Source organism: Anas acuta, chromosome 4, assembly GCF_963932015.1.
Source record: "Anas acuta chromosome 4, bAnaAcu1.1, whole genome shotgun sequence".
In the NCBI taxonomy this organism is placed as follows: domain Eukaryota; kingdom Metazoa; phylum Chordata; class Aves; order Anseriformes; family Anatidae; genus Anas; species Anas acuta.
The window spans coordinates 31,072,366-31,097,875 of record NC_088982.1 but is presented as its reverse complement, the minus strand read 5'-3'; the positions used below and the strand labels follow the sequence as shown (position 1 = coordinate 31,097,875).

Sequence of the window (25,510 nt, the reverse complement as noted above, 5' to 3'; positions counted from 1 at the left end):
TCTTCAAAAAAGGCAGACATTATGTGAACTGTATACCATCACTGACTGAAAAATCTTTTAGCAAGTTTTTTTTTCCCCTAGTGGTCAACATCAGGATGACGTCCCTTTAACATTTTCATTCAATTCCTGCTCAAGATAGGGCTTGTTCTCCCATTACTGTTTCTTTCAACTTGTAAATCTCTTTGATAATCCCACATCGTATTTTTTCCCATGTCAGAGGAAAGGTTTAAAACATGAGCCAAGTACGTATCTGTTATCAGTGACATGATGGATTTGCACAGCAGTAATTATATGTCACAAGCCTCCAAAGATCCTAGAGAAGTTCAGTCCACCGCACGCTCCATAGCGATTCCTGTAAACCTCGACTGATTTATGGAATGAATTACATGGCAAAGCATGCACAAAGGCCTCAGACCAGCCAAAGCATGCAATGAAATACCACCCATCTTTAACAGCAGACAACACACCAAGCTATCTTTCCTACCAAAATTTATGAGCAGACAGCTGGACCGAAAGCCAGGAAAGTTCGATGCACAACCAGTACTGGGATCATGTTAAGAACCTACTATTTTTTTAAATATCTCCTAGGATGTATTTCATGTAGATAAAAATAATAAATGGACCTTTTCCATTTATTATATAATATAGATGCATATATGTTATATATTTATCCATATATATATTATATACCCAATAATGTTCAAGTGCTCCAAGCACTTTCTTTAAAACCAAACCAATACATAAGCTGAGCATGATCTCCTCAGTCCAAAACGTTACATTTAATTCATGATCAAGAAAAACAGCATATTACTGGCTGCCCAACAGAGAGTGTTAAGAAATCAGCTGGAACTGCTGAGGGCAAAACTGAGAGCTTTGAAATAAGAGTACAAGCATATTTAACACACATGAGCACAATACTAAAGCCTCATGTTTTTGTTTTTTTTTTATTTATTTATTTTTAACTTGCTGAAGCAGGGTGAGGTTTTTAGAAATGCACAGCATTCTTCTGTACTTCTCAGGGTGCAAACAGAGGAGTTTTGCCATGTGCTCTGCTGGGAGCAGACAGCTCTTGAACTTTATAGTCCTAAAAGACAAAATGCTGTGGAAAAAAGAATATACTCATTAAACCCACCTCTGCACACAGTCAGCACACAGTCAGGGCTCCCCTCCACCAGCACGGTGCAGCTCTCGAGGCCGGAGCAGCTCACCAGCCCAGCCTCCTGCGCGCTGAGCTGCTCATCGATCAGCTGATGAACTCCTGCAGTCAGGAGTTTTAAGGCAAACCATCAGCAGCGATGATTTGCTTCAAAACATCACGTTTAAAACTCAAGTGATTCAGCAGGTGATTCACGGTGGCTCAGCTGTCCAGGAACGGGGAGCAGGGTGGGGTGGACAGCTGGGAGCTGAGATGTCATCTGTGCTATGCCATCCCCACCAGTGAATCAGAGCCCCGACTCTCTCTATCATTTCCGTAGCACGCGTAACACCTCCCGTGGGCTTCAAACTTCGCCTGCTCCATTCTTCATGCAAGCGAAGGAACAAAAACTGATGCTGCCAACAGAGATGGGGGTGTTTTTCCCCATCTCAATGAGGTATCTCATTGAGCTGATCTCAATGAGGTATCAAATTCCCGCTAACCCTGGGGAACACGATCCATTTTATGTGACAGGGACACGAACCTCCATAATCCTAACCCACCTCAGGTCACTAAGGCCAAAAGACAGACTTTATCGGCACGCTCGTGGCGACAAGTGGGTCCGAATAAGCACACAGGGACAACAAGCTTCACAAACAACTGCTCACATCTGCGTCCACAGCCAACCAACAAAAGCATCATTTCAGTGCCCAGACCTGGCAGCTGAGAGTTGGGTCTGCTTCTGACTCTGCTACAAACTCCTCACGTGGCTTTAGTCAAGTCACTCGGTTTCTCATTACCGCATTCCTCTCCTCGACAGTACAAAGAGGGATTAGTGTGGGGTTACCTCCTTTCATTAAGTTCCAAGATCTTTTTTCAGAAGGGGCACAGAAGGTGTATCACGCAGTTTTAATGCCAGAAGCGCAGTACCGGCCTTGAGCGGGGAGCTCTCTTCTAATGGTTCCCCCCCTCCTCAACCTCATCAGAGCCAGACACCCTTTGAATTTAAAGCTGTAGCTCTTTGCAGACATCTGTGCTTGGTCTTCTGGTGAAACCCACAATACGCTTAAGAGAGCACCATTCCCTTTCATAATCGTAACAGCCAGCCAGGTTGTAATTTACAACAGCAGGCTGTAATATTGTTAAATAACAGTCCTTATTTCAGTTTATTTAACTGGCCCTACCTAAAACCTCACCATACGTCACTTTTACGTTTAGATAATGCAGAAAAAAAAATGCTGGTTTGAGGCAAGAGGTTCACATCACCTCTGGTTTTCCTTTTAGTAACAGCTTGTTTCCATGAACAGCTGAAGTTTTACCAACAGTCATGGTTATGCAGCTAGTTAAAAGCAGCCTATATGAGAATTCACAGAACCACAGAATCATCTAGGTTGGAAGAGACCTCCAGACAAACAGAAACCTGAACCTTTCAGTGTCCAGGTTGCAGATAAAGAGGGATGGACCTATTCTGGCTGTAAAGAGCAAACAGAGCTCTGTATGCGAGTCAGCAGTACTTGCCTGAAACCTCTTTGGCTGCATATCAGCAGTAGTTTCTCCAGCAGAGCTGGCTCTGAGGCACAGCGGACTCGTAAAGCAGCTGGCTGCAGTCAGTTCGACCAGCTGCTTGGGAAAGCAAGGAGGAAAAGTACCCAGCCAAACTGACTGCAAAGACTTTCTGCCCTAGTGTAGGCAGGGCTGTAATAGGAATCCACCGGCACGCTGTATCTGCTGGTACCTGTCAGCCCTGGGGACCCGGCAGGGACCCTTGGGCTCTGCAACTGATGGGCCAAAGCCTCCCGGCCTTTGAAAGGCTTACACTTACTAAGGCAACACACACGAGGTATGGCATTCAGCGAACACACACCAGCTTGGGTTGTGAAAGGATCATCATAAACTCAGGGTAATAGCATCCCAATCTCTGCAGGGTGCTTAAGGGAGGGTCAAGTCACAGCGCTGATGGGCAGGTGCCGTCAGGTCAGCACGCTGCTCTCGTGCAGAAAGCGCCTGCCCTGCTACCCGTGAGAGCAATTATCTGTGAAAATCCCCCACTGCCCAACCTGACTCAAGCATATTTATCCTCTGTCTTACTGGTCGTGAAGCCAAATGCCTCGGTGTGCTGGCTGCTGCAGACTCACAGCTTCCCGGGCTCTTCTCTCCACTGGCGTGTGAGCTGGTATTTCTGGCCTTGTTTTCAGCTGTGACAAGACGTAAGTGGAATACCTGACCCCATGGGAGGGGCAGGTGACCTAGGGAACATTTTACTCTGGGGAGAAGATGTATTTTAATGAATCAAAAGCAAAGCAGTCAGAATACGCAGTCAGAATACGTGAATCTGAGTCATGCAGTGCTATTCTAGAGCTACCTGGGAAGACTGAGCTCTATTGTTTCCACGATCCTTCCCATTTTCTAATTAAAAAGGCAGGCATACCGAGTGCAATCCGCACACATTCCTCACTGTAGTGATTTAGCTTTTTTAATGCTACTATAATCGAGAAGAAATTAAGACTAGCTTTCAGCTAGAGGTAGAATCTTTGTCTCCTGTTTGTAAATGATGCCTTGTCCCTGCTGCGGCTGCAGGACGCGCTCTGGAACTTTTGTTGCAAGCTCATTTTGTAGTCAAGTGTTTATGAGATGATGTGGCTCAGCCCCACAAACCTATGCCAAGCAAAGGGCTCTTGTCAGTGCATGCAGAGTACACCTGCATACTGACCAACATTTTGAAAAAGATGCTTATGCAGGAACAGTCAGAAATCCTGTCTCTCCTTCACTGAAATGTGCCCACCCTATTCCAAGTGACACCTTTATTCCCTACTGCCCAACTGCATGCTGAGCAGCAAAAAAGTGGTCAAATGACTGTTTCAGCTCAGCATGTTTGCCTACTTTTCAAAGACAGAATTAGGTTTTGATTAAGGAACACTGCATAAAGACACAAGGAAATGAGTGGCTTGGATTATCTTTACCTCCAGAAGTCGAGGTTGTCTTCTCCAGACAGTGCTCCTTAAAACAAATCTCCTCTGACAGCTCCCCTGGCTCAGGGCTGGAGCGTTGACACTAATCTCTCCAAATGGGTGAGAAGGATCACAGCTAATGAGAGGAGCTCCATGGACTGAACAGGGACACAGTGGCAAGGAACAACACACCCACGCCAAGAAAGAAGCGAGTACTACGAGCTCATCTGTTTCTCAGTCATTTCGTGGAACTCCCACCACGATTTCTACGTGTAATGACGAACTAGCTCGTTCTCTGTTTCAACATCCCAGCACAAGCTGCCTGCAGCCTTGCATAGAAGGAAAAGTTTCTAAACGCTCTGATTTAGAAAGGAAAGCCCCGGAGTGCGAACCATGCAAGTCTTCTTATGCCTCCTCTCGTTGCGACACCTAGTGCTGGATACTCAGAAAAGCTTGGAGCCACGAAGCATCCGGGTTTGCAGCAGCTAGCCCTAGCTCTACATCTTTGGCCCCAAACATCGGTTAACCCTTTCACAGCTGATTATTTCTGAGGCACTTGAGAGTACCAGTTCTAAGTTTTAGCCATTTAGCTTTGTAGCAACTTTTCCAAGGTGAACGTCAACACCGAAGCAGTCAGGTAATAAAAGGTAGCCAGGAAGATCCACCTACATAATAGTGTCAGCTCAAGTGGGTGTCGTAACACCAGACCCTTATAGCCATGTAGTATAAACTGGCAATGCGATCCACACACAGCCCCTTCCTATCTTTGCCCCAGTCAAACCAATTTTTTATTTTTTATTTTTAAACTATTCCTGCTTAGGAAAATCAACTCCCTCGTTTTCAGATTTTCTACTTCTCACTCCTTTCGATGGGACTCCAGTCTAAAACTGTCGTTCCCATCACAGCGTGCCAGCAGCTCGCTCACCGCACCAGGAACAGGTACCAGGCACCTTCCTCACTGCACCGCCCGAGGGCTGCCCAGGTAGCTCATCAAACTACAGCACAGGTAACAACGCACTGTGCTGCCCCCAGAGCGCCCAGGAGAAGGAGACCATTGAGAACCGAAACAAACAGGGATTTGTTGTGCTGGACAAAAAGCATTTTCATCAGCTACTACTGTGATCTTAACCCCCGAGAGACCGGTACTTTCTTTTTCTCTTTTACAAGGAGTTAACCAAACCTACAATAGCCTGTTTCAGTCCTGCCTGTTTAAAGCAGCAATGCCCCATCACTGACCCAAAAATCAAAGCAATGTCTTACCTATTAGGTCTCTCCACCACGGCTCACCAGCTACCTACTTGTCCGGAGTACACTTAGCACTGATTTTCAGCTGATTCCCGGCTTCTAACACATTTCATTTGAAAGCTGCAGAAGAAGGCTGAGGGAGACATCTCTCAGAAGCTGTTCCCAGCTTTCAGAATAAAGAGGCGGAACGGAGACGCAGTGCTGCCAGCCAGGGTCCCCATCTCCCACCAGCAGCACGTTCCCTCAGGGGCAGGCTCCCTGACAGCAAGCCCCCAGCTCTCCTGCCGTGCGGGGACAGCTGTCGGTCTGGGCTGAGAGCACCTCTTTGTCCAGGGCTGAGTTTTTCAGGCTGTTTTTCTCCTTGGGGAGGAGCTGGCTCTCCTCCGCTCTGCTTGGGGGAACTCCTCTCGGAGTTTTCCCCGCCGCCCCGCGCTGTATTTAGCTTTACACACAGGCAGGCAGGGAGGCACTGCTCGGTGTTAGGGCTGCCTTGGTCTGCAGCCTGCTGCCAGAGCGGCGGAGTTGTGGTCTCCGGTCACTCCTTGGCCATTGCTCTCGCTGTCTCCCACCTGCATACGCTTGGCTGAGGACGGGGCGCTGAAGTTTCACCTGCCACACGCAGCCCGTGTCCCGACAGCGAGCAGCCCACCGCCACCTGTCCCACCCGAGCACCCTACAACAACCACAACCTGGTGAATCGGTGCTTTTCCATCCTCCCCACCCAAATCAGCAGCCAGCAAGCGAACAGCTGGGTTTAAATGAAAACGAGGAAAGCATCTCAGGGCATCACACTCCTGTGCGTTTCAGGACCTATTCCCGTGCTGATACAGAGAAGGTGGCAGGAAAAAGCACGCACCCACCCGACCTCCAAGTGCTTTTTCTGCTGGGTGAGCGCAGCACCAGCACCACAACCCCCCAGAAACAAACAGAGGAGACAGACAGCAGCCGGGAGGAAAGGCTGTCCCTACCACAGGAGCCGGACAGACAGACGGATGGACGGACACGGAGCCCCCGGACCCTACCTGGCGGTGGCCACAGGCGCTCCGGGCCACGGCTGCCGCTGCCTGGCCGCCCGCAGCCCCCCCCCCCGGGCCGCCTCACAGGGCGGAGGCGGAGCCGAGGAGGCCTCGCCCCGGCCCCGCCGCCTCAGGGCGGGCAGCGAGGGGGGAGCGAGGCTCGGAGCCCCTGCCAAGGGGCCATGCCCGGCTCCCTGCACTCAGAGCCAGGCCCAGACCCCCCCCAGGCAGCCCACTCGGCGGTCAAATCGGGTCAGAGCTCATCGCTTACATGTGAAGCTACCCACAAGCATCAAATCTCCCAGTAATTGAAGAAAAACCATCCCCAGTAGTTACACGCTTGCAAGACAGGTGCCTCTGGCTATTTCTGTGCTCAACAGCCGAAGAAACACATAAACTTGAGCTGCTTTGGCCAGTCATGAGGTCCTACCTGTATTTCCAGCTCTATAAATTCAGTCTCTAGAAAGAAATACTTTAAAAATCTGTTTTTAAAATTATTGAGTTGGCAGGATAATAATAGCAAGTTGCCCACACGATCCCCTTCTGGAATCCGGACTTGATAAATGTGCACGTGAGATCTCCCAAAACAAGGTGCGAGTTCTTCAGCTTGGGGATTCGCGCCCAAGCCCGCCCTGTCCCCTTGCACAGTGTCACGGGGCAAGGCAATTAAATGACACTGGTGCGTAACTTCAGGAGAGGATGACACGAGGCCAAGTCAGAGGCCACAGCAGTTTCATATGCACCTTTCTCGTCCTTTTTCTCACTTTGGTGTATGTCTGGGGGTGGTGCTGCTTGTCTTCCTCAGGCTCCACTCCGTAAGGTTTCTTTCTAACGCCATTTCCTGTCTGTAACAGGTTTCCCAGTGCAATACATCATTCAATATTCTTGCTAAATTCCTGTTTACCCTACAAATCTACAACTCTTGTTGGCATACCTACAAGAAATCCACTCGAAAAAAATTCAGACTTCATCCGGATAAAGGATTTTCCCTTTTTCCTTTTGCCCCCTTCAGAAACCAAAGAGTGGTTTTCTCCTCCCCTCATCTCATGTATTTTCAGCCACACTCTTTAACTTAAAGCAGAATCATTCTACTGAAGTGACGGTACATTTGCACACATTAAGCCCGGTTTATTTTGGTCCTGGCTGACCAGAGCGAAGGCAGACCCCGTGTTTCCCAGTGGAGAGGACAACCCCAGAGCGGCAGCAGGGCGGTGCAGAGAGCCACGCGTTGCCTGTGAATCAGCAGCGCTGCGCTGCTGCAAGAGTGGCAAGTGCTCCAGCTCACCGGGCCACAACGAAGTATCGCGTTAGGCAAGAGAGGCAATTCGTCTGCTGTGCCTGGCATTGCTCGGCCGCTCTGCAGTAGTGCAGGCGGTTATGAATCACTTGGCAAGAGTTTAGAGGAGGTCACAAACTGTAAGGAGGTGAGAGAAACACAATTATGAGTCAACATTTCTAGGACGTGCCCAATCTGGATTGCTAAAATGTGTTGCTTATTTGTTCTTATAATTTTGTATAGGGTACCGGTCACAACAGCAACACGGATTAAGGGAATTAAGCTCAAATAAAAAGTAAAAAAAAAAAAAATAGATGGGATCTGATTAAATCAATTAGACTGATGCACACTAAATGCAGTCGCTGTGCAAAGTTTTCCTACAACTCAGACCCATGCCCATGGCTGGATCTGCTGGCACAAAGGCCAACATTTAAGCCAGGCTTTAACACAGACCCTCCACTGTGGTGGAAATACAGGCTACGAACTCAAATCGCAAACCACTCTGTCCATATATTTGAGCTCTTAGGAAAATCTGATCCCAAGTCCCATTGTATCTCCACCCTCATTACTACTGTAAAAAACCTGTTTACTGAATGTAGAATCTGAATGTGTTACTTCCAAACAAACATTATTGTAGGATAGAAGAGGTTTTTTCATCTGTTAGATAGTTACAATCCCTCACCAACAAATGCATACAAAATTACCATGCAGAGTAGTAGTAAGCAGGCTCCTGACCATTTGAGAAAAGGCAGGGTGAAACACCAGTGCTGATATCAACTATCAAAGAACATGGTATGTAATTCCCAAACTTTCAATACTTGCATAGAACAAAAAATATATTTTTTCAAGATAATTCAGGTTACTTTTTTGATAACTAGTAGCTATGCTGGTAAGTTTCATGTCAACATATTCATACCTTCCAGTGTTTCTCTGAGACGTAAGAATTAAAAGTTATACAGAATGGAAGGGGAAGGGAAGACTGTTTAATGTAATCGTATGACATAAGGAAATGAAACTTGAGAAAAATCACCATGCCTGGAAATACCTACAACGGATAACGAGATTTGCTACTTCTCTGCAGTTTCTGTTGTAGACTAACTTCCACAAGTTTCTGATGGTTGAATATCTGTCTACTGATAAAACAGCCCACTCCCTCTTCCTTATTTCAAATGTCAACTATTTTTGTCTTACCTCTGAGGAATTTGGGTGACAGCGGATTTTGTGGAAACAGCAAAAATTCTTATTTCAGTTCTAAAGAAAATAGTCTGCAACTCTGTACAAGAAAGCAAGTCAGTTCTGACCTACCAAACTAGAGAAAGCTTCAGACCCTAACTTGGTGAGGATGTAAACTGGTACCATTACCAGTCTTCTCCCCTCTCTCGAACAGCACACCTTTCAGCTTTTATCCTTCCAGCTCCCTTAGTTGTTCATATCCCTGTTTCCCTCACTACTCTGGGGGGAATTCTAGCCCTGAGTTTATGTACAGAGCATACAGTGTTGCTTGTGCTATGCCCCTCAGCCAAACACTTGTTATTTCCTAGTAATAAACGAGAAACCACTTCCCTCAGTTTACCAAGTGATCTTTTACTAGTTAGGTCGTGCAAGTGCTGCCTGTATTACTATTAACCAGTGTCGAATTTTAAGCAATAAGAGAAAAATACTCCGTCCTATTTCAGCAAGCAACTGTCTGGACAGTTCTGTCAGAGCAATGTGAAACACTCAGCCAGACTAGCTGCTAGCCGCCTGCTGCAACTCCAAAGGAACCATCAAAAAAGAATTAAGAGAAAACGGCTGATGTCCGTTCTTTTAACATTTCAATACTTGTTGTTGTGTAAACCTCTCGGGCCCTACCCTGTGGTCTGTAGCACTTCCCTGCATGGAGCAGGAAGACATCAGGTTTCATTTAAGCCCTACGGTTATTCACATTGAACTTGAACTAGGATCATATTAAAACCAGATTACAAATCATTTAAGAGCTATTAATGCTTGCCAAAACTAACCTGCGGTTTCAAATAAGGGGAAGGTCAAAATAAATGAAAAGTAGCATTTAACTCATTGTAGAGAAGTCGTGTTACATACAGAGCACATAACATACATTTGGCATTTCAAAAAGTACTTAGCAGAATCCCATACACAGCGGCTTCTTAACACAGACCGATGAAAAGTTTCAGACTTTGCATTCATTTATCCCAAATTCAAAAGCAAGAATTAATTTGGCAATATCAGCACACATATTTAGATCTGTGCACAGAAATCCTACTGAAATCATTGAGATACCTACACAGGTGAAAGCATTTCCAGCCCCTGATACCAAACATCTTGTCTTATTCTGATTTTCAAAAAACTACTTCAGGCTCAATTTATAGTGTTAAATTAGTTTAGGGGCCTAAGCCCAGAAGATCACTTAAGCTTTGCCTTCAAGTTAGAAATTATGAATATGCTTCAGCAATTGACAAAGGAGAACACAAAAGCATAGTCTTAAGTGTTTTGATGGAGCAGTGTGACAGTGCAATTGAGAACCAAGACTAAGAGATTTCTGGTGAGCACACAGTACTTTCTGTAACACGTACTTTGCAATGAGACTTACAACTTGGTCACAATTTAAACAACCTGAACTAAAGCTGCTGATGCCAGGGGGCCAGGTGCCCTTCACAATCAGTGCAAGTCTCAGGTAAAATTATTTTTGCTCTTCTGAAAATGTACTGGGCAGAAGTCCAATATTTTATGCCCCTGTGTTTTCTACACTTCTTTTTTACATGTTACTGTTATCTTCTGAGAAGACACTCGGAGACTTGACATTTGGAAGAATATGCTCACTGTCATTAGCCTTGAATATTTCCAGGTAAGAAACGCCCAAATTCAAACAAACTAAATTTCTGAAAGCTGCCTGCTCTACAAGCCCATGTGAGCCTGCCAGCACAGCTCCTTCTTTCTCACTAGTGACAACTCAGCCAGGGGCCTGAGCTGGACTCGTGCTGAAAGGACCCCTTACACCTCCGTGCAGTGGGCATTGGAGCTGGAGACAGCCTCCGGTAGCCCCCTCAGCAGCCTCCCTGTTAGCACCAAGACCATGCGAAAGAAATGGAAGCAGACTGACAACAATATGGAAGGATTAAATACTACATGGTAGATGGGAGAAGGAAATTGAGCATTGGGATGATATAGCTAAGGAGGAATTGTACAGGAAATAAGGAGGTGGCTTTTCTCGCAAGTCTAGCCTCAAGGGATATCAGTACTCTTTGGAAAGGAGATAGGTACTGCCTAGACACCAAAGAAAGGCACAAATCTATCAAGTTTTATATTATGTGGCAGGCCAGGGGGTGCAGTACCCAACTTTTGAAGCTTTATTCAGGAGCCAAAGTTTCAGAGTTAACAGGGCAACTCTGCAAGGACCCCATTCAGTCATCTCACACTCCACACATGGTGCTTCTGTCAATTAAGTGGGTGACAACCCGTGCGTAACAACGAAGATCAAGTCTTGGAAACCACTCACCTTCAGAATATTCACCTTGACTGCTGACCTGGGTGAAGAACAGAAGGAAAAGACAGATGTCCACTGAAGAGCATTAATTTCTCTCCCAAGTAGCAAAGAGGATTTATCCAAGCTACTACAGCTCACGTGTCCTAGGACTGTTATAAGGTATCACCCAAGTTCTGCTTTATTTCCTGTGAAACCTGTGAGGCAAGCGGTGAAGATGACCACAGCAATGGGTTGCCACAATCTAAACTCTAAGAACAATCGTTACACTCTTTGTCATGATATCTAACTGAATTATCTTGACCTTTCCACAGGACCAGTCCACATGACAGTGAGATACCTGTAATTCAAGCCAGATATAGCTGAAATTATGTTGGAGAAGCAACTTCAGCTCTCAAGGACAAACAGCAGCTCCTTCCTTTAACGTGGCTTATAGGCTGCTTCTTACCTGGCAGTCGCATTGCATCCTTGATGTTAATGCAGAGAGGAGCCACTAGCTGTGATGAAAAATGCCAGGAGTTCTCTTACTTTAAAAATGTATTTACACTAGGAACAAATGGCTCCATCTCCTTTTAAGTGAACATCACTTTGACAGTACTATTGGGGTACTATACAAATTTGAAACTACTGAAAACCAAGTACAGCACAATGCAAGACATGTCATGAGTTCCTGATGTCTCTTAAATGCTGGGAAACACAGGAGGTAGGTAGAGTCGATTCCAGCTCCGCGTGGCTTACTCCTGATTTTTTACCTCTCAAGTTGTTGATTCACTGCAGTCACTTGCCTTATTAATGGCCCATGTTTAACTGACCCCAAATGAATAAACTGTCCAGAGTGAATTAAATTTCCTGTTTATTTGCATAAAATTTCCCCCGAATATCTCACAAATAAATCCTTTCACCTGTCGGCAGATGTGATAAATGTTCCACTTGTTTCTAACGATGAAGAAACCCTTCCCATGGCACATGATGTAGCAAGTGAGCACGTAAGGCCAAGAACGGAACCAAATCCAGATCCCTTCACTGGCTGCCAGAGCCCAGTTTACGGGAAGGTGCTCCTAACTGCAAAGCCGACTACCCAAAACACATAAAATACCTTGTGCAAATATTGTCTTTTTAAACTATGGATAAAAGCTCTGCTGTAGGACCCTGTCTGATGATACACAGATGACGGATAACCCCAGGAGAAACTGGAACACTGAATGTGAACTGACTCCTGCCCTTTCTGGATCACTGCAAATACTTGAAACTGCTACATGCCTTGAGCTTTAAAAGTCCCAAACCCCTCCTTTACCAGCCTTGTTCCAAAGGGGGATGCTGGCATCTTTGTTTCTGTTTAGTTACTGATGTAGGGTTGCTGTTGCAGGAGGCTTTCCCCCCTGCCTACCAAACAAGGGACCATCCCCACCTTCTCCTGCCTCTCCCCCCTTTCACGTTTCAGCCTGACATCCTCTCAAACCTACCTGACAGCCTGCAGCAATCGCCCTGTGAATGGCAAGCAATTTCCTCATTGACGGCCTCCCATTTACTCTGACATCTGCCAGCGCTCCCTGACACTTGAATAAGCATCAAGACATTAACAGTCTGGCGCAGGTTTATGGGTTTGAATAATAATGTTCATGGGGCTCCCTGCACTCATGCAGGCAGCCAGAAAAATCCCTTGCTCACTAAATTTTGCCGTCCTAGGGGCTGGGAACGGTGGAGCCCGATGTGTTTGGATGAGTGGCACCTCGTGCAGAGGCCTGACGCAGAAGTAGGGAACGCAGCCGGTGCCTCTCCCCTTGGGCAGCGGGGCTGGGAGCGGGGCTGTGGGAGCCAACTTGCTGCTTTGGGAAAATAACAGGGAAGAGCAAACGGAAACAAAGGAAGCCTGCAGAAATTAAAACAAAACAAACAAAAGCCCCGCACAAAAACAAACAAGCCATCTCCTCCCAAAGCCAAAACCTTCTTCTGCTTTTTCTAACATTCATAAACCCTGCCTCAAGTGGTGAACTGGCACGGAAGAGCTCTGAACTGCCTTTCGTGCACGGAGTCTCATACTGCAAGTATCATGAGGACAAAACAGTCTCAAATTAATGGATTATCAAGGTGAGAAAATGGTCCAGCTACGGTTGCTTGGAGCTTATAGTAGCCCATGGTTTATTTCTCTTGTGTGTACGTGCATGTTACGCAGCCAGTCTGGGACTCTGGCACAGTGGAGAACATCCCAGCTCAAGAGAGGTCCTCCTCCATCACTTCCAACCATCCTAACCACGTCAGCCACCTCCTGGAGGAAATTCATCCTTCTAGCCTGCGGCAGTGATGGCTCTCAGACAAACCTCAAAGCACTAGTTAGTGAGACCCTTCTGTACCAGATGACTTGCAGGAAGCCTGGTATGCCTCCCAGATGTTTAATAAAACATGACAGTGCCCTCTACAAGTCTTTGGACAGAGTTCAGTCATCTCTACCCACAACCAGTGCACAAAGGATTCAAAGGCTTCCCAAACCACAACTTTTGTTTTCAAGTACGAATAAAATATGCACATGCATTTCTCTGTGCTTGCTATTTTGCGAAGGGTATGTTTTCCACCACTGTGTACTGAAAAACAGGCTTACAGTTCAGCAGGATAGGCGAAATGAAGCAATGTCCTGAAGACTAAGAAAATAATGCCATTAGTACTTTTATAGTGTTGCTCCAACTGGAGATTGGTGAGAAAGAAAGGAAGATTTATTATAGATGAAAACAGTTTGACAGCCTATGTGAAAGGAATTTGGTGGTGACCTCTGTCAAGTTCCGGGGAGCAACACATCCACATCTTCAGACCTGTCACGACAGTAGCCAACAGCTGCCCGGGGAATAGCAGTCCCATTCTGCAAATATTTTCAAGATGCTGAAAATTCCCTCCCAAACCATGATACAAATTTGAAATCACACCCAAAAATAGAATGGTCATGAAAAAACAATTCCAACCATTTCAGATTGAAAAGTTCTATAGTTTTTAAAAGCTCAAATTTCAAATTCAATTTTTTTTTTATTTAAAACCTTATGTAAATTAGCCAACATGGCAAAACAAAAGGTTGGCTTGAATAAAAATAATAATAAAAAAGCACATTTACAGCTGGGAATATTTAAGCAGGATATCTGAACACTTTCAAATCCTTCCCCCCCACACGCCCAAAAAGCTTATCAGATGTTTTTCAAAATTTGTACTTTTTTCCAAAATCTGCTTTTTTTTTTTTTTTTTTTTTTTTACACCAGTTGTCGGTTCTGTTAAATTGCCTGGTCAAGAGACAAGGAAGTGTCACTGACAAGCTTACCACCACCTCCACTTAATCGAAAGGCTGCCTGCTGCGTCCCCAGCTGTCCCCCTCCAGCTTCCAGACGCAAGGAGGATTACAAAACCCTGCAGAATAAAACTGTCCTAGAGCTAGCTACCTCCCTTCCCCCAACACGTGCAACAGACTAGCTGCTACACCCAAAGCACAATAAATAGCTGGCTCTCAGCATTCAACCCTTTTTTTTTTTTTTAATTTAATTTTGATGATTTTTATACTTATTTTTATTTTAGCACAGTGTGTGTGTCCCAGAAAGCTTGGAGTCTGAGCTCGCAAACTGCAGGACACACTGGCCACCAGACAGGACGTAAGGTGAAACACAAAAGCAAACAAAAGCTTCTTCAGCTACAGGTATGAGCCCTGGTTGTGGCAGCTGTGTATTTAGATAAGCATCTCTCCCTGCACAAACCTGCTGAGATTTTGCCTTCCTGAAAAACTGTGGGATAGAAAGGCTGGAAACTGATACTTCTGTGGTCTTTTCTGCCGTTATTCTCTGCATCTGCAAGTACTTGTCACTGAGTCAACACTTTTAATGGGTAAAAAATGAACACAACAAAGTCTCAAATAAAACAATGTAGGGTTAGTAGCTTGTACTGACACCATTTGACTCTGCAGTGCTTCATTTTATTAAGTAATATTCAACTGAAAACTGTTTAAATATTACTTCATCCAAGAGAAATGGCTTCAAACCAGCTAGTCTTGCAATGGAAGAAGTGGTACATGCTTGAAGGCTTGTCTAAATATGGTTTAGCAGGCATATTTTTACACTCACGATAGGCTGCAACTCGTCTGCTGTGTCAGTTCACTAGCATTCAATGGCAGCTTGCTTCCTCCCCCCCTCCTCTTATAGGATAATAAAAACTACAGGCACTCTGCCAGAAACCAAGATTCAAATTCTGCAAACTCTTAATGCACATGCTTGACTTTAATAGGAGCTGACCCAGGAGAGACTCCTTAAACATTTACACGCTTCAGACCGAGCACATGAATGTAGGTATGTAGGTCAGAGCTGAAAGGAAGGAGATTTACACTGATGAGTGATGTCCCCCTCATGTTCACAAAGAGGTTTAAATTTTACTGCTTTACTGTTGTCATCAACCTAGCACAGCCGTACTGCTGTAACGGAGCAGATATCAGATAGAAAATACTTAAAAATATGCATATATATTTCATACTTCAAAGTAAATACAATACTTGAACAAAATAATTTCCATTTGCTTCCAGCTAGAGAAATTCAGTAACACCTCAATTTTTTCCCATTTGCCAAATAATCAAGCTGGGATACATCAGTACAAATTTATTTACTTCTGAGGAGTGAGCACGCATTATTGTACTCAGAGCCAGGCCTGCACCTTCCTTTTTCCAGTATAGGGGAGAACTTGGCTAAATTCAGATTAAAAAATAGATAAAGATTGCTGAGAATAATCAATGTAAAAGTGCACATCCTACTGCAAAATTAATAACCACTCTTTGAGGACAGGATTAGTTTACCAGTAAGCTCAGACAACCCACAATGCCAAATGAGCAGGTGGCATTCTGTATAGTCATGCAGAAGTTTCTGCCTCTCTTGGCAAACAAAAGAGCATGATCAAAGCCAAAAGGGTTTTTGCTTTTGCTGACAGCCAACACTGTCTTCCATGAGCTCCTTCTATTTTCTTCCTCAGCCTGTGCATGTCCTGCAGGGCCATACAGGCCTTGTCTCATGTCACTTGCTCACACAGATCAGATGTTAGCCTTAAACGCATTGTAAGGCAGCCCTAAGAAAGTTCCTACCTCATAAGAAATTCCCTCAAATATTATGCTTTGGGAGAAGGAGGGAATGCATTTGAATAAACAAGGACGGACTTGGATAAAATAAACTCCAGCCACAAAAGCAACAACAGAACTTGAGGCTGTAGCAGCTAATTAAGGGGGACTGCAGTCTGTAAGAGGAAATCAGAGGTCATTACGTGCAGTTTTCACTAATCCGTTTCATTACAGTTTAAGCTCTGTACAGCTGTGCTGTAATCAAACAGGGGGAATGCCAGCAAGGAACAGTATGAAATCCACGTGCATTTCCGTCTGTTAAAAGTCTCTCACATGTAAAAACCCCAAGCCTGCACCGTGTGGCTTCAAAAGCAAAGGCAGGGAGGTGACGACACCGTTTTTCCAGAGTAAATGACAGATCAATGGACTCCAGTTTTTGAACCATCATGGGCCTTCTCCATCCCCCTCCCAACAGATACAAATCAGAGCTGCAGAAATACAAAACTGAAAGCTATGCGGCTGCCAGGAAACACAGGCAAAGGGAAAGAAGCTTTGTGAAACCTTGGAGATAACATCACAATGGGCACTGTTGACTATAATGAACTAAAGGGCAAGCAGCAATGGTCTTTTCCTCATTCTGTCACTGCAAAACCAGCGTCTTTCTACATAGCTGCTGGACAAGCCCTGTCTCCAAAAAGAAAGGGTGTCATCATGCACACCCAGAGCATGGTGACAAAAAATAGAACCAGAAATAAAAAACACTTCCCCCAAGCCAGCTCCCAACAGTTAGCAGAATGTTTATGAGCATCATTTACAATGGCAACCACCAGACCTCAGAGCACCAGGTTGAGCTGCCAAGTACCAACAGGACCCAGCCTCTTAAAATACAGTAGCAAGGAGAGGTGGTGGCTAAACCAGCAGTAGGTGATCACCCCACTAGTTTTAGTTATTGAACTTGACCAGAGAAGGACCTTTTCCCTGGGTTCTGGTGTTCTAGAACACCATCAAGTCTCAGGTGAAAACTGGAATTTATTTTTCAAGAGATATGATGGAGAAGAATTTGCCAGGCTCATCTGAAAGTCTTACCGTTACACGTCTGTAATAAGATGAACCCACTGAGTTCAAGCAATAGGGATTTCTTTCCAATAGTCTTTCCCAACAGATCTCCGCTGTATTTCACAGAATAGATTCTGCTTTCCTTTACCAACATGCAACCTCTGTGCTACAGAACTTGGAAGTTTTTCCTTCACAAGCTTTGAAGGTGTGCAGGTGAGATACTGCTCAATGGAGCCACAGGGGCCCATTTGGGAAATAAATTTTAGATTGTTGCAGGCCCAACTTCTGAAATATCAGTCCTTGAAGGGTGTGCTCTGGTGATGCTCGTTTGAGAGAAGCCACACGTGTGAACAATTCCGATAGCCTGGAAGCCAGACCCAGTACCAAAATGTAAATAAATTCAACTGGCGCTAAAAGTGGTAAATATAAACTGAGTTCTCAGGGAGTGAAAGAATATCTCCCTCTTCCTCTCCCTTCAATAATTCTTCTATTTACTAGCATCATCCTGAGCGGAAGCGAAACTGCAAATGCGACAACATTGACAAGTATAAGAGCCTTTTGTTGTAGGGACCAATAACTTTAAATTGCAGCCTGTGCTGCAACAAATCACCCATCTGCAGAGCCGGTGATAGAAAAATTACTTCAGAGAGCCAATATGTGGACTAAAGGCATTATTTAATGTGTCTGCCAGAAAGCCCTTCATAAAAATTCATGACTCCAGCAGCTGGTCTTAGTTACCATGAGACTTCTTGTGTGTTCTTCTACGGAAAGCAGAGAAACCTTACTCCATGTTTCATCAAAAGAGCTGTGCTTGATTTAACTGTGGCGCACAAGGCAATGCTCCCATCACCAACCACTACAGAGGTGGCTTTTTTGTCACCTATGGCTCAGGGGCATCATTCCAGTCTGCTCTACTCACCTTAGGATCAGGCAGTAAGGGGCTTTAAACACGATCAGACCCAGCAGAAGTAACCCAGAAAGCCTTAAGGGTTGTGCTTCATTCATCAGAAGCAACAAAATCCTCAAAGGAGCACTGCTACTAGCGTCTGCCTGAATTTGTTCAACAATTTTACTCCACAGTAAGCATAATCTTTACTGGAGAATATAAAAGTCATTTCATATGGTGATACACAGCTGCTTCCTTTCTTGTCAAAGCCTTCCAAACGTATCTTTCTATATGGCCCCTCTGAAGTGTCAAAAGATCCGCTTCAAATGGGAAACAAAAATACCAGTGTGAAGCAGAGGGCTGTTGCTTCCTACAGTGCACTACTCAAAAAAAAGGGAAATAGATGATAAAGTTTAATTCAACTGGTCCCAGACCCAGCTTGTTAACCAGTCCACCTCTCCAAACACTCTTTGGAGATGTTTTCTTTGGAGATTCTGACTGCAGTCAGAAACTAATCCGGAGGGGAAAGAAGCCCTTGACACCCACATCCCTCTCGGGGTGGATGGTGCTGGCAGCAGCAGTCACTGAGGGTGCCTGCTTGCTTCCCAAGGACACCCTCATAGCTGGAGCTCTCAGAACCAGATGTCCTTACCAGACAAACAACAGTGATTCATTTAGGCATTTTTAAACTCCGGTGTTCCAGCTCTGAGGCCAACTTGCTAACCACCGGGTCATCTTCCCTTCCAGCAACAAACAAACAGGGTCAAAGACCAAAAAGCGCTGAACACGATAGCCTAGCTGAAGCTGAGGCCTGAGTTTCTATAAGAACACCTGATGATGACTAACTTATTACCTTCAGAAGGCAGACAAGATTCCTGGTAGTTTTCTTTCTCCTTCATGCTTTGTGTCTATTTCTAGCTCTGGCTTGCATCGAGTACGTGAGTTTACCATACTGCCCTGGATAACGTGATTCTCTCAATATCCTTCCCCGACCCTTCTTCCTTCATTGCCACGTGCTATTAAGGAACATCTGTGGAATAGCTGCCGGTAAATTCTTGAAAATTACTTTCCTGGCATTTCATTATTTTCTTGGAAGGCAAAAAAGATACAAAAAGAAAAAAATGAGGAAACACAATGGAAGGGCTCTTCATTTTAAATTCAGTAGTTGGCAGGTCACAACATTTGCTCGGATCATCAGGGGGTTTCTAGCTGAGAACCAGCTCCTGCTTGGAAGCCATTGCTGGAGCAGAGCAGGTCAGGAAGACCAGAAGGGTTTTGCTTGGCCCTCCCAAGAGAGAGATCTTTTTCTCTCTTAGTTCTCATGTGCCTTTTTAATTGTAGAGATTTCTAACCCATGGCCAATAATTTACTGCTGTTTATGCCAGCATTAGAATTCACCCTGACAGACACTTTCAGAAAAGACTTGCTGTAATTATGAGATTGCTTTCTCTTCCCCCCCCCCACCTCCCCTTGTTTGTGGCATTGCAATAATGATGGCTATTACTTTTATTACTGAGATACTTAGCATGAAGTGTGGAAATTTCCCATCTCTTACAGTGCTTTCAACTGAAGTAATGCACTAATTTAAAAAATTTACCACGCTGGGGTTTAGAAAATAATTCAGGAAAAGAAGGCATCCTTGTAATTGACATTTTGTCATTTGTGAGGTCTAGAATAGCTATGCTGATGGGAAATCCAGCATTATACTAATCATTATTTTACTGTTGTCATCATGCTTCTTTCTTTTAGGACATGAATGGTGGCTCAGCTACTATTTCAGAAGCAGGAGAAATCTTGTTATTCTCCAGCAAACATAGGGAACTATATCTGGTGGACTTCCTCTGGAGGTTTTTTCATTGAAATATGACAGCTTCTCCAGAAGTGAGCATTCTCAAAATTATTTGTTTGCTGGTATTTTTTGAAGCTTGCTTTAACTGAGTGTACTTAGGAACATGTTTTTGGTGATAATAGTAAGGACAAACAAATTTCAAGTTGCACAGATACTTGAGTGTATAAATCGTGCAACCAATTCACAAATTACGCTAGGGTTTTTCCAACACTAATAGAAGCAACTTCAAAATCTGCAATCTTTTCCTATGTGGTACTTTTAAGTGCCTTAAAATGGAGCTAGCTTTTTTTTTTTTTTTTTTTTGCAGCATAGGGAACTATGAAAAAAAGGTGCAGGGGCTTTACCGCTGATGTGCAAGAATGGAAGTCTCAAACGCCAGGCTGAAGTTTTACTGCTGAGTAGAAAAGATGATTTCTCTGCTTCTGATGGGATCACCCTCTCCAGCTACTTCCTGAGACAACGTATAGCCTAGCAGGAGTACAGACAGATTAAAAGCAAGGAAAAGCATCAACAACAAGCAGTTGAATCCTGACTAAATGCGAGAGAGGTACAGTCTGTGCCAGTCTGTTATCTTTCCCCAACTACAATGTCCTGCACTCCGCAGAACACGCTGGAAAAGGCTTCTGCCTAAAGGATCCTATGAAGGCTTCAGAGCAGCTCGTGAGAGCTCCCAGGGAGATGGAGCTAAACTCCCATTTCTGAGATGAGGCTGTGTGTCAAAGACATGCTGGGTCTCCCAGCGCCGTAGCTCAGTCTGCCCATATTTGTGCTAGTTATGTCTTCCCCTTGCACTTTGTTGTGACATGTGGATCCAATCAGCATCCTGATCCTTTTTGGATATCGCATACTTGCTTTGCTCGAGTTTTACCACCCCACCGCACACTTCCTTTGAAAGCTCGCCTCCCTCCTCATCGCTGACTTCCTTGGGTTTAATAATTCCCTCCACGCTGTCTGCGTTCTGGGCACAAAGGGAAAGTTTGATGACTGCAACCCAGACCCAGACAGAACAGCGCACACCCCGCCACGCTGCAAATTGCACTCCCAGGATGTGAGCTGCGGTGGGGCTTAATGGCTCGAAGAGCAGTCAGTCCTTAATGCTTTACAGGACTGCAGACATCCCGCCCAACCCCAGGCATCAGTACTGTTCTTGAGCTAATGCCAGTTCCTTCCGCAGAGCCCAGGGGCTGATCTGGACACACGGGAAATGGAACAACACACAGGAGACCAACCTGCTTCAGCAGAAAAAATGCCCAGGCTCCATGGGCTTCTGTTTTGTTCCATCTCACCACCTCCCAGCCTTGCAGCCCTAAGGTGAGTTATGCTTTCCCCTGAAGTAAGGGCAGCTCAATTTTTATCCAGCCTTCAATCACCAATTGTCTCCAAATTACCCCGCAAAGTCCCACGCCAGCTGCCTTTACCACAAGTAACTTTTCATGGTAGAAAGAGGAACTGAGGAAATAACGCCACTTACGAAATGCTTTTGCTCCATAGAAAGGCAGAAAACATTGCTAGATAGCACAGAAACAGCTTTCCAAATTCTCCCTGACAAAGCCCATCCCTGCCCAACAACCACATTTCCCTCTGAGACTTTAAAACTCCATCTATTAAAATACGGGTCGGATACAGATTGTCATGCACAGGCTTATAAATTACACTAAAAGTCTTACTCCTGCCTTTGCCCTGTGTGCTTTCTCCCAGTCAGCTCACCCTGGCAGGGGGCAGGGAATCACAGAGCACAGGTTGCTGACGTGGCAGGGCCATGGGCTCACTGGGCAACCTGTGTGGCATCTCACCGTGTGCTTTAGCAAGCTCCTCAGCCAAGCCCAGCTGCTTCTTTCTATTGCCTCTGCCAGTAACATGGCCTGCAAAGAAGTCAGCAGGGTTTGCAGACGCTGGCTTCACTCTTGCAGCTGAGTCTAGCTGGATATTACAGGGTAAGGCGTCTGTGCCAACGCACAAGTTCCCTTTGTTTTGTGCGGCCGTTACCATCACAAGCCCTCTGAGCGTGCATAAGACTTCCAAAAATTTAAGGGGTAAATTCATGAGTTAACTGCTGTGTATACATTCAAAACTCTCCAATGCTGTTTAGGGCTACAGTACACGTCTAAACTTGTGGGCTCTTTACTCCTCCTGTTACAAACTCCAGAGTTCGACTGCAAACGTTCATTTAGCAAAAGCAGACAACTGCCTGAGGAGGCTTCAGAAATCTTGGCACTCATCCGTGAGCTGGAGGCAACTGCATTTTGGATCCTCAGCTTCCAAGGGACCAATTCAAACAGCAAAATGGCAGCTATGGGATGCGTTCTTCAGGCTACAGACCCTCTGTATAGATTCAGAATATTATCCAAGTATTCTCTTTACAGATTCCTCTTAGATCCACCTGGCTTACAGGCAGGTAAATCCAGTGATCAAACCGAAAACACCCAGCCTGGAAACTGCATTCTTTAGTTCTCATTCCTGCTACACTTGGTAGTTCCCAGGCTTTCCTTCCCAGCAGATCTGCAGGGCAGGCAGTCGTTTTCATCTATGTGTTACTCCAAAGGCAGGAGTAACACATAGGAGTATTCTTTTTCCAGATCTCCACATTTATCTTACCTCCAAGCACAAACCACTGAACAGACTGCAAATAATGCAAAGTTCATTAGAAAATCAAGTTAGCTCAGAAGTGAGTGGTCTAAAATCAAAACTAAGTTACATAACTCCGAAAATCACATTCTGCATCCTTACTGCAGGGATATTTATTTATTCTCCCCCCATCACTTGCATTTTGAATTCATTGCACCACCAGCATCATCACAGAGCTTTTTTCCATCTATACAGTCCCTTGCTGTTGATATTTTCCTTCTGGAGCAGAGCGAGGTCACTCCAGGGATCAGCAAGTTTGTTGGAGCTCACCGCAGGAGTTTCAGGTGCGGAAGTCCTTTAGAGGTCTCCTCAGCAGGAAACCACTCTTCATTTTATGTCATTTGCAGTGTACTCCATTGAGCAAACACACGGAAGACAGTACTCAAAGACCTTTATCTCTGTAGCTCTTATCACCAATTACAATTTGGGACTCAAACATTGTACTTAAAGACAAATAAACTATAAGCAACAAGAACTTCCTAAGAAAAGAGCTGCTGGCAACCAGAGCCGTCGTGGGCCTGCGTTCACGTGTTAGGATAAGTCACGCAGTCTCATCTGCCTACATTTAGCTGGAGTGTCTGGAGCAGCTGTTAAAAATTTTGGTAAGCAACAGGGGACCAGTGAAGCTTCTAATAAGGGATCTTCACCCCTGGCCCATCCTCATGCGAACAGTCAATGAATACATAACTGCAGTAAAGCCAACCATCTGCCCCTGAAGTCCTAAAGGCAATGCATGCTGTCCTAACCACAGAGATTCAAATACAGCTTAAGGGGTTAGGAGGTGCTCACTGACCCAGCCCATCAGCACGCTTGAGTACAACATCACTCCAAAGCTGTGATGAAAGCTGCCAGTGAAATGAGGTTTTCAGGTTTCACAAAAGGCACGTCTCAGAGGCGAGAAAAAAAGCACATCAACTAACAGTACGCTCCAGAAGTTTTCATGTAAGGGGCTATTTACAAACAGATGTAAGCATGCTGCTCAGAACTATCTATTTGTCCTTAAAATAATTTTTTTCAACAGAGCATTAGCTCATAAATCTACACATGTGAACTTCTCAGAAGTTAGCCCTGGAGGCAGGGCCCTCATCCTGCACAACACAGAGCTGCACAGCAGCTGTATTCCCACTACACAGAGATCCTGACGGACGGCAGTGACCAACCTGCAAACCTTTTCTATCAGTGGGCCTGCTTGTGCCCTCTGGACTTTTCTTCTTCTTCTTCACGGCAGAGCCAAGCCAGAGACCACACTCAGATTGCATGCACTATAATAAGAACAAATCCTACACCTGCAAATAATTCAGTTCCACAAGACTATTCACATACACTGCCTTGGAAGTGTCAGACTTTCAAGTAATTTCATACTATCCATCATTTCTTCCAACCTTTGCTCCATGTAGCTGACCCATGAGTCACAATAACACGAAGGCACATAGGATGGGGAGAGAGAAAGGTTACTCTTACTACTTTTGCTGTAAATAGATAAGGAGACACAAAAAAAGAGCTCATGAGAAACTCTGCTTTCAGTTCTGCCACTGAAAACAAAGACATAACCAATTCAGAAAAGCGTGGATTGAAACTCATTTTTTTCCTTTGTTGTTCTTTTTGCTGAAACATGGAGTTGATCTACCATTAAAGTGGTCTAGGGATAGCTGAGACTCAAGACTATGGTTTAAGGAAGTCCATAAAAAAGACTGTCACATGATAAAAGCAAAAAGCAGATGTTCTCCTTGACTTCCGATTTTGATTTACGTTGGTTGTATTTTAAGTCACTTTCCTTTGCAACCACATGCCTAATGCTGATAGCGGGGAAATCTCAGACTCGCACACATTTTTAGAACCAAACCACTGGAAATGGTTTGTCAGTTGTTCACAATTCTGACACTCACACACAAACAGAAGTCACCCAGCTGGTTTAATACGAAAGCTTTCTCATTTCAGAGCACTACCTTACTGAGAATTCTTCACAACTGCCGGAATATCCGCTACTAATTTTCTTTAATAACTTTTTTTTTTAAATCATCTCCAAACACAGAAGTCAGCAGGCACTTCTGCACTGGCTTAAATGAGGGAGGTTATCCCAAAAGTGTCTGTGTTTCCATGTGCATATGCCCCTGAGCCTCACGAGGACTGTTGCTAGCTTTTATGGAACAAGGCCATGATATGAACTTTTCCTTTTGAATTTCAAAGAAGAGCCAAATGCTTACCAGAAACTTCAAATAGGTTTTGAATTTGATACAATCTAAAAATGTATAGCAACAAATAAAGAAACGCTATCAAGCAATCTTCAGATTGCTCGGAGCAATGTCCTTGCACCATACAAACCCAAGTATGTGCGGGGGAGCCGTACCACCAAGTAAGAGCCTGAAGTTTTCCACTTGTTATTCCACAACAACGCTTGTGAACAAAAGATAAAAAGATTTACATCAGCCTCCACGTTTGGCACATTTTGGAGACCGCAACTCAGAACCAACAGTCAGGCCTAGCTGTATGCAACGCTTGCAGAAAAACAGGTCTTGCTACACAGAGCCTGAATCTGAGAGACTCCCCCCCCCTTTATTTACACTTGCTTCAGAGAGCTCAGGATCAAGCTGCTGAAGGGAAGCCATTTGCATAGGTATGCTCTGAATATATCTACAGAGCCTGAAAAACAGACGTTTCATACAAAGAAACAATACATGCTTTGCTGTGAGGCATCTGGCAAATAAAACAGGTCCTCAGGGACAATGAGGCCCTTTTTTGTTTGTTTGTTTGTGTTAAAAGGGAAGCAAAGCTACCCAGAAGGCTGCAGAGTGACAGTAATGCCCATGTATTGAAGATTTCCAGTATACACTTGCCAGAGGGAACAAAGATTTTGTACCCTGGGTGACTTCTCATTTTTCTGAGCACAGCCCTGAAACGTCCCTGCCTCTGCTAGGTGGGACACAAGCCAGCACC

General features: G+C 44.9%; 1 protein-coding gene across 8 annotated transcripts in view; it reads right to left on the bottom strand.

Moving 5' to 3' along the window:
- The window catches only part of RASGEF1B (RasGEF domain family member 1B), a 134,331-nt gene that overhangs the window by 23,865 nt on the left and 84,956 nt on the right, over positions 1–25,510 (bottom strand). The window contains exon 1 of one of the 8 annotated variants that reach the window (XM_068680480.1): positions 6,351–6,501. The exons of 3 other annotated variants lie outside the window; for them this stretch is intronic. The gene's annotated coding sequence lies outside the window, so the exon portion shown is untranslated. 4 more of the 8 variants (XM_068680482.1, XM_068680485.1, XM_068680483.1 and 1 more) reach the window with 4 other exon arrangements.